At 44.5% G+C, this 13,713-nt stretch overlaps 1 protein-coding gene across 1 annotated transcript in view; it reads left to right on the forward strand.

The window, feature by feature from the left end:
* LOC124776274 (protein ECT2) overlaps positions 1 to 13,713 on the forward strand; it is a 212,628-nt gene that overhangs the window by 38,125 nt on the left and 160,790 nt on the right. The window lies entirely within an intron of this gene.

Here is a 13,713-nt window from a genome sequence, read left to right on the forward strand (position 1 = left end):
CTTAATTCGACTACATTCCATTATCCTCGTTTTGCTTTTGTTGATGTTAATCTTATACCCTCCTTTCAAGACACTGTCCATTCCGTTCAGCTGCTCTTCCAAGTCGTTTGCTGTCTCTGACAGAATCACAATGTCATCGGCGAACCTCAAAGTTTTTATTTCTTCTCCATGGATTTTAATATCTACTCCAAACTTTTCTTTTGTTACCTTTATTGCTTGCTCAATATACAGATTGAATAACAATGGGGAGAGGCTACAACCCTGTCTCACTCCCTTCCCAACCACTGCTTCCCTTTCATACCCCTCGAGTCTTATAACTGCCATCTGCTTTTTGTACAAATTGTAAATAGCCTTTCGCTCCCTGTATTTTACCCCTGCCACCTTCAGAATTTGAAAGAGAATATTCCAGTCAACATTGTCAAAAGCTTTCTCTAAGTCTACAAATGCTAGAAACGTAGGTTTGCCTTTCCTTAATCTATCTTCTAAGATGAGTCGTAGGGTCAGTATTGCCTCGCGTGTTCCAACATTTCTACGGAATCCATACTGATCTTCCCCGGGGTCGGCTTCTATCAGTTTTTCCATTTGTCTGTAAAGAATTCGCGTTAGTATTTTGCAGCTGTGACTTATTAAACTGATGGTTCAGTAATTTTCACATCTGTCAACACCTGATTTCTTTGGGATTGGGATTATTATATTCTTCTTGAAGTCTGAGGGTATTTCGCCTGTCTCATACATCTTGCTCACCAGATGGTAGAGTTTTGTCAGGACTGGCTCTCCCAAGGCTGTCAGTAGTTCTAATGGAATGTTGTCTATTCTCGGGGCCTTGTTTCGACTCAGGTCTTTCAGTGCTCTGTCAAACTCTTCACGCAATATCATATCTCCCGTTTCATCTTCATCCACATCCTCTTCCATTTCCATCATACTGTCCACAAGTACATCGCCCTTGTATAGATCCTCTATATATTCCTTCCACCTTTCTGCTTTCCCTTCTTTGCTTAGAACTGGGTTTCCATCTGAGCTCTTGATATTCATGCAAGTGGTTCTCCTTTCTCCAAAGGTCTCTTTAATTTTCCTATAGGCAGTCTCTATCTTACCCCTAGTGAGATAAGCTTCTACATCCTTACATTTGTCCTCTAGACATCCCTGCTTAGCCATTTTGCACTTCCTGTCGATCTCATTTTTGAGACGTTTGTATTCCTTTTTGCCTGCTTCATTTACTGCATTTTTATATTTTCTCCTTCATCAATTAAATTCAATATGTCTTCTGTTACCCAAAGGTTTCTACTAGCCCTCGTCTTTTTACCTACTTGATCCTCTGCTGCTTCACAATTTCATCCCTCAAAGCTACCCATTCTTCTTCTTCTACTGTATTTCTTTCCCCCATTCCTGTCAATTGTTCCCTTATGCTCTCCCTGAAACTCTATACAACCTCTGGTTCTTTCAGTGTATCCAGGTCCATCTCCTTAAATTCCCACCTTTTTGCAGTTTCTTCAGTTTTAATCTACAGTTCATAACCAATAGATTGTGGTCAGAGTCCACATCTGCCCCTTGAAATGTCTTACAATTTAAAACCTGGTTCCTAAAACTCTGTCTTGCTATTATATAATGTACCTGAAATCTTCCAGTGTCTCCAGGCATCTTCCATGTATACAACCTTCTTTCATGATTCTTAAACCAAGTGTTAGCTATGATTAAGTTATGCTCTGCGCAAAATTCTACCAGGCGGCTTCCTCTATCATTCCTTACTCCCATTCCATATTTACCTACTATGTTTCCTTCTCTTCCTTTTCCTACTATCGAGTTTCATTCACCCATGGCCATTAAATTTTCGTCCCCCTTCACTATCTGAATAATTTCTTTCATCTCATCATACATTTCATTAATCTTTTCGTCATCTGCGGAGCTAGTTGGCATATAAACTTGTACTACTGTGGTAGGCGTGGGCTTCGTATCTATCTTGGCCACAATAATGCGTTCACTATGCTGTTTGAAGTAGCTTACCCGCACTGCTATTGTTTTATTCATTATTAAACCTACTCCTTCATTACCCCTATTTGATTTTGTATTTATAATCCTGTATTCACCTGACCAAAAGTCTTGTTCCTCCTGCCACCGAACTTCACTAATTTCCACTATATCTACTTTAACCTATCTGCCCCATTAAGGGATCTGACATTCCATGCTCCGACCAGTAGAACGCCAGTTTTCTTTCAACTGATAACAACGTGCTCCTGAGTAGTACCCGCCCGGAGATCCGAATGGGGGACTATTTTACCTCCGGGATATTTTACCCAAGAGGACGCCATCATCATTTAATCATACAGTAAAGCTGCATGTCCTCGGGAAAAATTATGGCTGTAGTTTCCCCTTGTTCAGCTGTTCGCAGTACCAGAACAGCAAGGCCATTTTGGTTAGCGTTACAAGGCCAGATCAGTCAATCATCCAGACTGTTGCTCCTGCAACTACTGAAAAGGCTGCTGCCCCTCTTCAGGAACCACACGTTTGTCTGGCCTCTCAACAGATACTCCTCCGTTGTGGTTGCACCTACGGTACGGCTATCTGTATCATTGAGGTACGCAAGCCTCCCCACCAACGGCAAGGCAAGGTCTATGGTTCATGGGGGGGGGGGGGGGGGTGTATTTAATGCAACTTACTAATATAGTACCTGCACTACAGAGGTGCCTGCAGTAGACAGATTGGTGTATTGTTAATAATTCCCCATGGGGCGCAAGAGCAGGACTGTTAGCTTTTATATCCCTAGTGCCTCACTGTGGCTTGTGAAGTTGTTCTTTGGGCAACAAATGACACATTGTGCTGCTCAGTTACAATAAGCACCATAATAGTTAAGAATGGATGATAAGATTTTGCTTTGGCACTAGTCAGATGAGTAATATTCTTGTAATCAGACAGATCTAATATCCTTGTAATACCTGGTAATAGTATTATTATTATTATTATTATTATTATTATTATTATTATTATTATTATTATTATTATTATTATCTAGATCAGTTGAGAGTAATACAAATGCCACAATTCATTTTTCCTTAAGGGAAACACGAAATCATGCCAGTTCGAGTTTTTACACTAAATGTTGTTTCAGTTTACTTGTCCTCTATACTTTTGTCTGAAGTTTACTTTCTCCTTAACATTATTACCACGTACACTGCTTACCTCCTGTAACACGAGAAAGGCTGAGTTTCTGACAGTCTGAAAACAATGGAAAGGTGTCATAAAACATTCTCATATTTGACTCATAAGTTTTGGAAGTTATTATGACAATTATTTAACATGATAATTAGTATGTTACAGTAAACTCTCGATTTATATGAGTGGGTTATCCGCATGCCCATTTGCCGTCCCCCCTCCCCCTTCTATTTAAAAAAAAAGAAAGGCTGCTTAAGCTTTTTGCTGAAATTCTTTGTTTACCCAGGACTGGTTACCGATCAATGATGTCAAGTTACAACACAAGTGAAGTAAACAATGTGCTGCTTAAACACCGTAAGCACTGGAGTGTATTGTTGCGGTGGATACTGTAGTAATATGGTTTTCTGTTAGTACCCAACAGTTTCTGTAATGCAAAAACGTGTTATTGTGCTGATACAGCAGGAACTGGAAATAATATGCAAACTTGAAGGCAATATTGATACGCTGACTCTCGCTCTGAGTTACAGTGTAGGTGAAACTACACTCCATGATATTCAGAAAAAAACAAAAACAAACTAATTCAATTTGCTAGCAGAATGACTCCTCTAAAAGTATGTCAAAGTGGAAGGCTATGAAAATGCCTACATATGAACAACTGGATAAAGCTATATTGAAATGGTGTCACCAGAAAAAGGCGGAGGGCACACAAGTTTGCGACCCAATATACACCAAACAGGCCCAGCATTTCTTCAAATCTATGAGGATTGAAGCAGATTTTAATGTATCTTCCGGTTTGGCTATCAAGATTTAAACGGTATTGTGGTTCAGGAGATTCCCATCCAAGGAGGAAAGTTACTTGTAAATTATAAGGCTGCTTCAGAATTTTGTAATGGTTTCCAGGAGTTTATTGCACAAGAAAATATAGAACTGGAGTAAATATATAATGCGGACGAAACTGGACTGTTCTGGAAGTGTCTGCCAACAGAGACTTCAGCTTTTGAGGCAGATCATAGCGTGGCTTGTCATAAATCAGTAAGGAAACGGTAATTGTGTAGTGTTAATGGTACAGGATTACATAAAGTGAAACTTTTTATAATAGGTAAAGCTAAAAATGAGCCGTTTCAATGGAAAAGAAATTCGCAATTTACCTGTCCACTGTTTTCACCAGAAAGGGGCCTGGATGGACCACACAATATTTCAAACATGGTTCCATAATTGCTTTGTACCACAGGTGCAAGAATGTTGAAGGGTCTACTTGCAAGGGCTGTATTGTTACTGGACAATGCACCATCACATCTGAATGCACTTTTTCTTAAATTGAATGATGGGATGATATTTATAAAACATTTACACCTCAATGTGATGGCCTTAATTCAGCCAATGGATCAGGGTATCATTGCTACAATGAAGAAAATTTATAGAGGTAATCTGCTATAAAGACTTATTGATTGGGCAACAAACAATCTTCAAATGTTTTGGAAACAATTGATTGTGCTAGATGCAATTTAATGTGTCGAAGTTGTGGTGCAAAGTAAAACAATCAGCCAAGGCAAAGTCATGTAAAAACATTAATCCTAAACTTGATGAAATCAGTGGTTCTGATGATAAAGAAGTCTACTCATTAGCGGCGTTAGCTGCAGTTTTGAAAAGACCTCCAGAGGTTGTCAAACTGTTGAAAAGAAACTATTTCTGAATGGCTTGATGTGAACTGCACTGAGCCAGGTGATGCGATGTTGAGTGACAGTGCTATTGCTCAGTGAGTATGAAGAAAATCTGAGGTGGTGAATGACAGTGATGAAGATGACTACATTCCCCTAATTCCAGAAACATTAATCAGTCATGCATCAGCACTTCAAATGTGCCGAAGGATTACAGGACTACCTGGAACAGCAAGAAGGCACTCACCTTTCTGGCAAGTTGGTGTTGAGTAAAATATGTAGTGAGATGTATAAAAGACAAGCTACCTCACTGAGACAGAAATAAACTCAAGACTATTTTGTTTCAAATTAGTGTAGTGTAATGTGAAATTGGCTTGCACTGTTCTTTGTGAGTACTGTATCTCACAAACAATACTATGAATAAAATAGAATAAAGTTAAGTGATTTTAATTATAGCATTGTAATTAATTTTTGTTTTTGAACAACTCTAATACATTACTGTGTACTTTGTGTGCTATCCATGGAATTAGATTATCTGCAGTTTTCAAGTCCTGAATTACAGTCTATAATTGATAGTACATTGTACTTATGTAACTTATCCCAACAAAAAGATATCATACCTAATTATCTTTGCTCTTGCTAACACATTTCCTAGACTATAGATTTTCGTATATTAACTGTTTGTAGGTAAATTTCAGTGTTCTTTTGAACTCCTCCAGGTGTCATTCTCCAACACAGGTCACCAGATTTTTCTCATCACTTTCTTTTGAAAACATTCAGTTTTTCTCTTTCCTTCTTGGTAAGCATCCAGCTTTCTGAACCATACAGTACTACTGGGCATGCGATGGTGTTATATATTTTCATCTTTGTGCTGACTGACAAAGCTTAACTTTTGAGTGGGCTGCTTAGAGCATGCAGACATCTTGATCCTGAGGCTATTCTCTCATTGTATCCATTGTTTATGTTTATTATATTTGTACTTCTGAAGATAATTAAACTGATGAACTTCATAAAGCAACCCACTGTCATCCAGAAATTAAAAAGTAGGAGACAGCAATGGGCTGGGCATGTGGCTGGAATGGAAACCAACAGAATTTTCTTAAGAAGGCAATTGAAGGCACCTTCCGAGCAACAAGACAATTGAGCCGACCTCGCACACAGTGGAAAAGTGACATAGAGCAGGATTACACAGCATTAGGAATCCCTATTATACTTGCATGTGTTCTACACGTGGCTTTGTTGTACTTTTCATTCAAGTCATAAGAACCCACTAGATGTATTAAACACAGGTGATTTCAGTTAAATGCACACATTTTTTTTCGTATATGGCTTTGTGGACCTTAACGCAGTTGTCACAGGTCTTGTTGCCTTTTCGGAGACTGATTTGATACTACTTCTGCTGTCTTGATGATTTTGGCCCTGTGTCCTCTTTTTTTGTCTGTTCTTCGTGTTGCTCTTTCGTTACCTTGAGTTCATTCACCAGCTGACATACGAACTTCTTCCATCCCATTTTGTTGTTTGTTGCTATTTTGTAGATTAGCAATGCACTTCTTGCCACTGTGTCCTGTCCCCCACCCAGGGGGTCCACAACTCTTTTGTGGATACGTGCGTGGCGAGCACGGGGCCCCGAGTCATTGCAGCCTTCTTTCTCTCCTGGGCTGCATTTCTTTTCCCTTCCCCTCCTTTCCCCTCCATGCTCCTTTCCCCTCGCCCTCTCCTCTCCCTCTATTGGTGTCCTTGCTTACGTTGGCCCCCGCTATCCTCCTGGTTCTGTTGGTTTTACACTCCGGCTTTTTTGTGTAATCATCTCCCCCTTTTGGCATTCCTTGGTCCCCCCCTTGGGTTTGACCTCCATTACAAAATTTCTCCTCCATAGTGTGAGCCATTTGGGGAAGAGCACCTTACCTAGTGTCTCCGACGTGCGCCCTCGTAGTACATTCCACCTTTTCTTTCATGTCGTTGTCTGATGCTAGGGTGCATAGCCAGCATGGTAGCCAGCCCGTGTGGTGGGGTCGCTATGTACCCTTTTGGTTGAGCCCCCTGAACACACAGGGATCACACTTCTGATACCTGAGCTGTGACCTCCTCATGCATGCCTTGGAGTGGTTGCTCGTCATCCTGGAGCATCGGAACTCCCGGCAATGGCCGCCGTGCCAGACGGCCCTTGCTGTGGCTGGGTGGCGCCCGTGAGGAGAACCCCTGATCGGAGTGGGTGGTATCAGGACGGACGCTATGCAGATGAAATGCATATGGGTCCAAAACTCTGGCCGTTCTTTTCCGGCCGTCTCTCTGCGTGGAACTGATTCCTCAAGTGCTGCTTCTCTTGCCCCTTCGGCCTTCCCTTCCATGGCTACCCCCTGGGAAGAGGGTCAGGCCCGTCGTCTAGGGGCAAAACCTTTCCCCCGTTATCTAGTTTGCACCAGGACTAATGGAGATACTTTCACCAGTTTCAAACCTTTATTCTTTGTGGAACACATTGAAGACAAGTTTGGCGAAGTGGACTCCCTGAGCAAGATGCGGTCGGGTTTGTTGCTGATAAAAACTGCTTCAGCTGCCCAATCTGCTGCCCTTCGTGCCTGTACCCATCTTGGCACAATTCCTGTGTCCATTACTCCTCACCAGTCTCTAAATATGGTACAAGGTGTGATTTTTCACAGGGACCTCATCCTTCAAACTGATGAGGAACTTCGGGACAATCTCGGACGGCGGGGTGTTCACTTTGTTCGGCGTGTTCAGAAGGGTCCTAAAGACAGTCGTATTGATACTGGTGCCTTTATCCTGGCCTTTGAAGGGGATACCCTCCCTGAGAAAGTTAAGATTATGGTCTATCGCTGTGATGTGAAGCCCATACATCCCACCTCCTATGAGGTGTTTTAAGTGCTTGCGTTTTGGCCACATGTCTTCTCGCTGTTCCCAGGCCCCTCTCTGTGGTGACTGTGGACGTCCACTCCATGAGGGGAGTCCCTGTGTTCCCCCTCCTGTATGTGTAAATTGTCATGGTAGTCATTCTCCACGTTCACCAGATTGCCCAGTATATAAGAAAGAAAAAAAGATACAGGAGTATAAGTCCCTCGATCGTTTAACCTACACAGAGGCCCGTAAGAAATATGCACGACTGCTCCCTGTGTCCATGACATCTAGTTACGCCTTGGTTACATCTTCACCCCTTCCTTACCCCCATCCCGGACCCCTCTCCTCCCCCCCCTCCCCTGCGGCTCCCACACCTTCTCCTATGGGCGCTGCTCCCCCTCCCCAGCCGGAGAAGTGTCCCACTCCTTCGGCGTCTGCCGGTCAAGGGCACCTCTCCCGGGATGCCCCTTCCCGGCACTTTCCAGGTCAAAGGTCTGCTGCCGCGCGACGACCGCGAGAGCCGCGGTCTGTCGGCTCCCAGGTCGCCCGGTCTCTTTCTGTTCCTGATCTTGCTGCAGCTGGCTCCTTTATGCCACACAGCCCTCCTCGATCTCAGCCTGAAAAGAAGAAGAAACATAAGTCCCGGGACAAAGAGCCTCTGGTGTCACCGGAGGTCCCTTCCCCGACTTCACAACCGGATTCTGACCTGTCGTTCATGGATGTCGCCCCCTCCTTGTCGGTGACGGGTGGGGACCCAGCGGTATGACTGGATTTAGTGTGTTCAGCCCTCATTTAAACCATCATTCTGTGGTTCTCCAATAGAATTGTAATGGATACTATCGTCACCTTCCGGAATTGAAATCCCTTCTTTCGTCCTACTCTGCAGCTTGTGTGGTTCTCCAGGAATCTCATTTTACTGATGCTCACTCACCGACCCTCCGTGGGTTCAGTGTTTTCTGTCGAAATTGGGTCGGACCCTTGCGGGCTTCTGGTGGCGTTTGTACAGGGTCCACTTTGACTCTGCAGTCACAGTTTGCAATCTTTATCTCCCTCCTGACAGGACTCTTACACCTGCTGCCTTAACCACCCTTCTTCAGCAACTTCCTCCTCCCTTCCTCCTCCTTTGGGATTTTAATGCTCATCATCCTTTGTGGGGCAGTGTCTTTCCATCTAGACGAGGTCTTCTTATAGACCAATTTATTGCAGACCACGACCTGTGCCTTCTTAATGATGGCTCCCCTACTCATTTCAGTGCCGGTCATGGTACCTTTTCTGCCATTGATCTTTTTCTTTCTTCTCCCTCTCTCCTCCCTTCATTACACTGGTCGCCACACGCCGACCTTTGTGATAGTGACCATTTCCCGTTGATTATCACGCTCCCTTCCCGCTCCCCGATGGACAGGTTACCTCATTGCTCTTTCCACCGCGCCGATTGGCCTCTATACACTGCACAGGTCGAGTTTTCTCCCTCTTTGTCGGGTTGTATTGACGACGTCCTACGTGACGTGTCTGATGCGATTGTTCGCGCTGCTAGCCTTGCTGTCCCGCGCTCATCTGGACCATTTCGTTGCCGGCAAGTCCCGTGGTGGAGTACAGCCATTGCCATTGCCATCCGTGATCGCCGTCGAGCTTTGCAACACTTTAAGAGGCACCCATCCGTAGCCAGCCTTACTACCTTTAAACGCCTCCGTGCTAAAGCCCGTTATTTAATCAAACATGGTAAGCGGATATGTTGGGAACGATTTGTTTCTTCCCCTGGTTCTACTGTCCCTCTGTCACGGGTATGGGCTACACTTCGTTCTCTCCAAGGTTGCCATCGGCAGTCCACCCTCCCAGGCCTTCACCTCCCAGATGGCATTTGTACGGACCCATTAGTTCTTGCAGAACATCTTGCGACCCATTTTGCAATGGCATCAGTGTCAGCCTCCTATCCAGCTGCTTTCCTTCATCAAAAACAGCTGGCTGAAGCTTCCACCTTATGTTTCACCCCTTGTGAGTCAGAATCTTACAACGAACCTTTTACTGAATGGGAATTTCTTTCTGCTCTATCTTCTTCTCATGATACGGCCCCTGGCCCAGATTCCATTCATAACCAACTGCTTCAACATCTCAGTGCTCCACAACGACAACATCTTCTTCAGGTGTTTAACCGTATCTGGCTCCAGGGTGACTTCCCTTCTCAGTGGAGGGATAGCATTGTGATTCCTGTCCTTAAGCCTGGTAAGAACCCCCTATCTGTTGACAGCTATCGGCCAATTAGTTCGACCAATGTTGTTTGTAAGTTACTTGAACGGATGGTAGCCTGTCGGCTCAATTGGGTCCTCGAATCTCAGGATCTATTGTCGCCTTACCAGTGTGGCTTTAGAGAGGGACGGTCTTCAATCGATCATTTACTTCGCTTGGAATCCGCAGTTCGGCAGGCTTTTTCCCAGCGCCGCCATTTGGTTGCAGTGTTTTTTGACCTTCGCAAGGACTATGAGACGGCCTGGCGCCATCACATCTTACTTACCCTTCATCAGTGGGGTCTTCGGGCCCCACTCCCGATTTTTATCTGCCAGTTCCTGATCCATCGGTCATTCAGAGTTCGAGTTGGTACTGCTTTTAGTTCTCCACGGACCCAGGAGACGGGCATCCCACAGGGTTCTGTCTCGAGTGTCCTTCTTTTCCTCATTGCTATCGATGGACTTGTAGCCTCTGTCGGTCCCTTGGTCGCCCCTGTCCTGTATGTGGATGATTTCTGCATTTGGGTTAGTTCCTCCTCGATGGCATCTGCAGAGCGGCAGCTCCAGGTAGCTATACGGCGTGCCTCTGCATGGACCCTCTCACACGGGTTTCAGTTCTCTCCTTTAAAATCGCGAGTGGTCCACTTCTGTCGCCGTACTACGATCCACCCTGATCCAGAGCTCTATCTCGCTGCACAACGATTGCCTGTGGTCACACAGTTTCATTTCCTGGGTCTTCTTTTCGACAACAAGCTCACTTGGCTGCCCCATATCAGACTCCTGAAGGTAGGATGTTTCCGTAAACTCAATGTCCTTCGCTTCCTTGCCCACTCCTCTTGAGGTGCGGACCGTTCCCTCCTCCTCCGTCTTTATTGCACTCTAGTTCTGTCTCGCTTGGACTATGGTTGTCAAGTTTATGGTTCAGCTGCTCCTTCCACACTGTACGTGCTGGATCCAGTCCACCATCGTGGTATCCGTTTGGCCACCGGTGCCTTCCCTGCTAGCCCTGTTGATAGTCTCCTGGTTGAAGCTGGGATCCCTCCCCCTTTCTGTTCGGCGGTCCCAGCTTCTGGTGTCTTATGCACTCACTATCCGTTCCTCTCCCACTCATCCTTCCTATTCTATCCTGTTCCCAGACCATGGACGTCGCCCACCCGACTCCCGCCCTCGGGCGGGTTTACCAGTTGGGCTGCGCCTTGCGTCTCTTTGCTGTGATTTTCAGCTTCCTTCTTTGTCCTGTCTTCCTCGCTCCCTCCCCTCCACCCCTCCTTGGTTAGTTCCTCGGCCTTGACTTCGGATGGATCTCCGCCGCGGTCCGAAAGATTCCATCCCCCCAGTGGTGTTCTGTTCCTTTTTCCGCCAAATTTTATGGGAGTTTCAGGATGCTGTTGTTTTTTACTCTGATGGCTCTAAATCTGCTGATCGTGTTGGGTATGCCTTCACGTCCTCTGTTGGAACGGAAAGTCATCTGCTGCCACCTACATGTGGGGTGCTTACTGCGGAATTGATGGCAATTTCCCAGGCCCTTACCTTTATTAAACAGTCCCAACACAACTGCGTTCTGTTATACACGGACTCGATGAGTGGCCTTCTTGCTGTTGACCGGTGTTTTTCGCGCCATCCCTTGGTCTCTGCCATCCATGACCATCTCGCTGATATTCACCGTGCTGCTTGTTCTATTGACTTCCTTTGAGTCCCTGGCCATGTGGGTATCCCGGGTATGAGCTCGCTGATCGTTTGGCTGGGGGAGAAGTTACTTACCCCCCGTTTTCTGTAGCCCCTCCTGCAGCGGATTTACGGCTTCACATCAAATCCCACTTTGCACAGTCATGGGCCAATTCTTGGGAGGCTACTCCCCTGTCTCATAAACTTTGTGCAATTAAGGTGACACCAGGCCCGTGGCGTTCTTCCTTTCGCATCTCCCGAAAGGACTCGACCACACTGTGTCGTTTCTGCATTGGCCATACTCGGTTGACCCATGGTTTTCTTTTGCGTGATGAGCCACCCCCACTATGTGGTTGTGGAGCCTTCCAGTCAGTAGCCCACATTTTGATTGAATGCCCCCTTGTTTTGGATCTGCGTGCTAAGTACAGGCTCCCCCCCACTGTACCTTTGATGTTGGCTGACAATTCGTGGATGGTCTCTCTGGTTCTCGGTTTCCTCCGGGAAAGTGGTTTTTATTCTCAGTTTTAAGGTTTTTAATCTCTCTCTGGTGTTGGGGCAGGGCGGTGAGTGTTTGGGTGTCTCCCACTGTAAGCAGTGTTTGGAGATTCCTGATTCACCTCCCTGACCGAATTCCTCTTTCCTTCCCCTTTTACTCTGTTTTTTACCTTATTATTATTATTATTATTATTATTATTAAAAAAAAGGCTTGGTTAGTCTTTCTATTCCCATACGTACTTTCTACATTATAGCAGTTGTACCTTTTAAGTCACAGGTGGTCTTGCCTATGCTGCTTCAGCATAGTGTTGGGTTCGTTCTCTTACAGGCTTCCCTCATTTTGTTTTTTACCAATGACAACATGACTGCCTTTTTACGTTTTTTCCCTTTTTCCGTTTTATTGTTCTGACTTTACTGAGTTGGCCCATTAGCGGAATGGTGCATATTTGAAACAAGGGACTGATGACCTTGCTGTTTGGTCCCTTAAACCTCAACCAACCAACCAACCAACCAACCACTGTGTCCTGTAAGTTGTGTAAGACATGCACCTGCCATCTCCCACATGCAACCTTTGTATTACATTAACAGGTTATTTGATCAACCATGTCCACCATATACTTTTTTTGCATTGTAGTATGTTGCAGTTTCATGTTTCTTCTATCCTTCTTTGCTTATTACTACTTCAACATGCTTTGACTCAGAAGAAAGACATTTTAATTTTTCTTATCATGGCATACAGTCATGGTGCAGTCTGTGTTGCCAGTCTGTCACAGGGTGGTGATGGAATGTATTCTAGCATTTGGCTTCTTTACCTCATCAGATATTTTGTGACAATGTTGTTCCTTGTCCATGAGCTTCTTAGCAAGTCGAAGATATGTGAAGTGGTTGTTTGTTGTCATGTTTCTTCCCAGATTGCGAAGTATTTCCACAAGATCCAGAACTTTGGACTTGTGAGTAGCTGCTTCTCTCTACCCATATCCTCTTTCCCAAGATTTGAGAAAGCATTAATATACAAAGTGAGTCATGTCACAACCCTTTTATTTCCTGAATGATTCCAGGTATCAAAATAAGGTTTTTGGCAAATGATGATGAGGAGTGTGTACAGTGGTATGTAATAAAGTGTCTTAAGACTTCTGTTGATAGAGATATTAAAGCAAGTATGATTTTTTAAATAGAATGATATACTTGCTTCAGTATCGCGATTGATTCTGGAACTGTTCATGAAATAAAAGGGAAGCTAAGGTGACTCAACCTGTAGACTTTGTCGCTACACTGGCAGCAATCCAAAATTTGAGACCTTATTTGTCTGGTTTCTTGGGCATGAATTGGGGGAAACTGAATCTTGTTTTGTGTGTTTGTAGTTTGTCATCTGTGATTATATTTTCTCCTGGATGGTAAATAATTCTGTTTTACATGAACTTTCTCAAAATTTCAGAGATAAGAATGAATTTGAGGGCCGTCAGGCATTCAGCTTGGGTTGAATTTTCATCTAACCACAGAAATCTGGTCCTGGGCATAATGTTGATTGAAGCAGGCCCCAAGAATGTGATCAAAGAGTATCTGCAGATGTACCTTTTGTACAAATGACACCCCAGGTATATATTGCAGCTGTAGATTTTTCTGGTTCCTCAAGCGACATCAGTCATAATTCTTTAGTACCTTCAAGAATTTTATTG

The sequence above is a fragment of the Schistocerca piceifrons genome, chromosome 2, assembly GCF_021461385.2.
Source record: "Schistocerca piceifrons isolate TAMUIC-IGC-003096 chromosome 2, iqSchPice1.1, whole genome shotgun sequence".
Taxonomy (NCBI): domain Eukaryota; kingdom Metazoa; phylum Arthropoda; class Insecta; order Orthoptera; family Acrididae; genus Schistocerca; species Schistocerca piceifrons.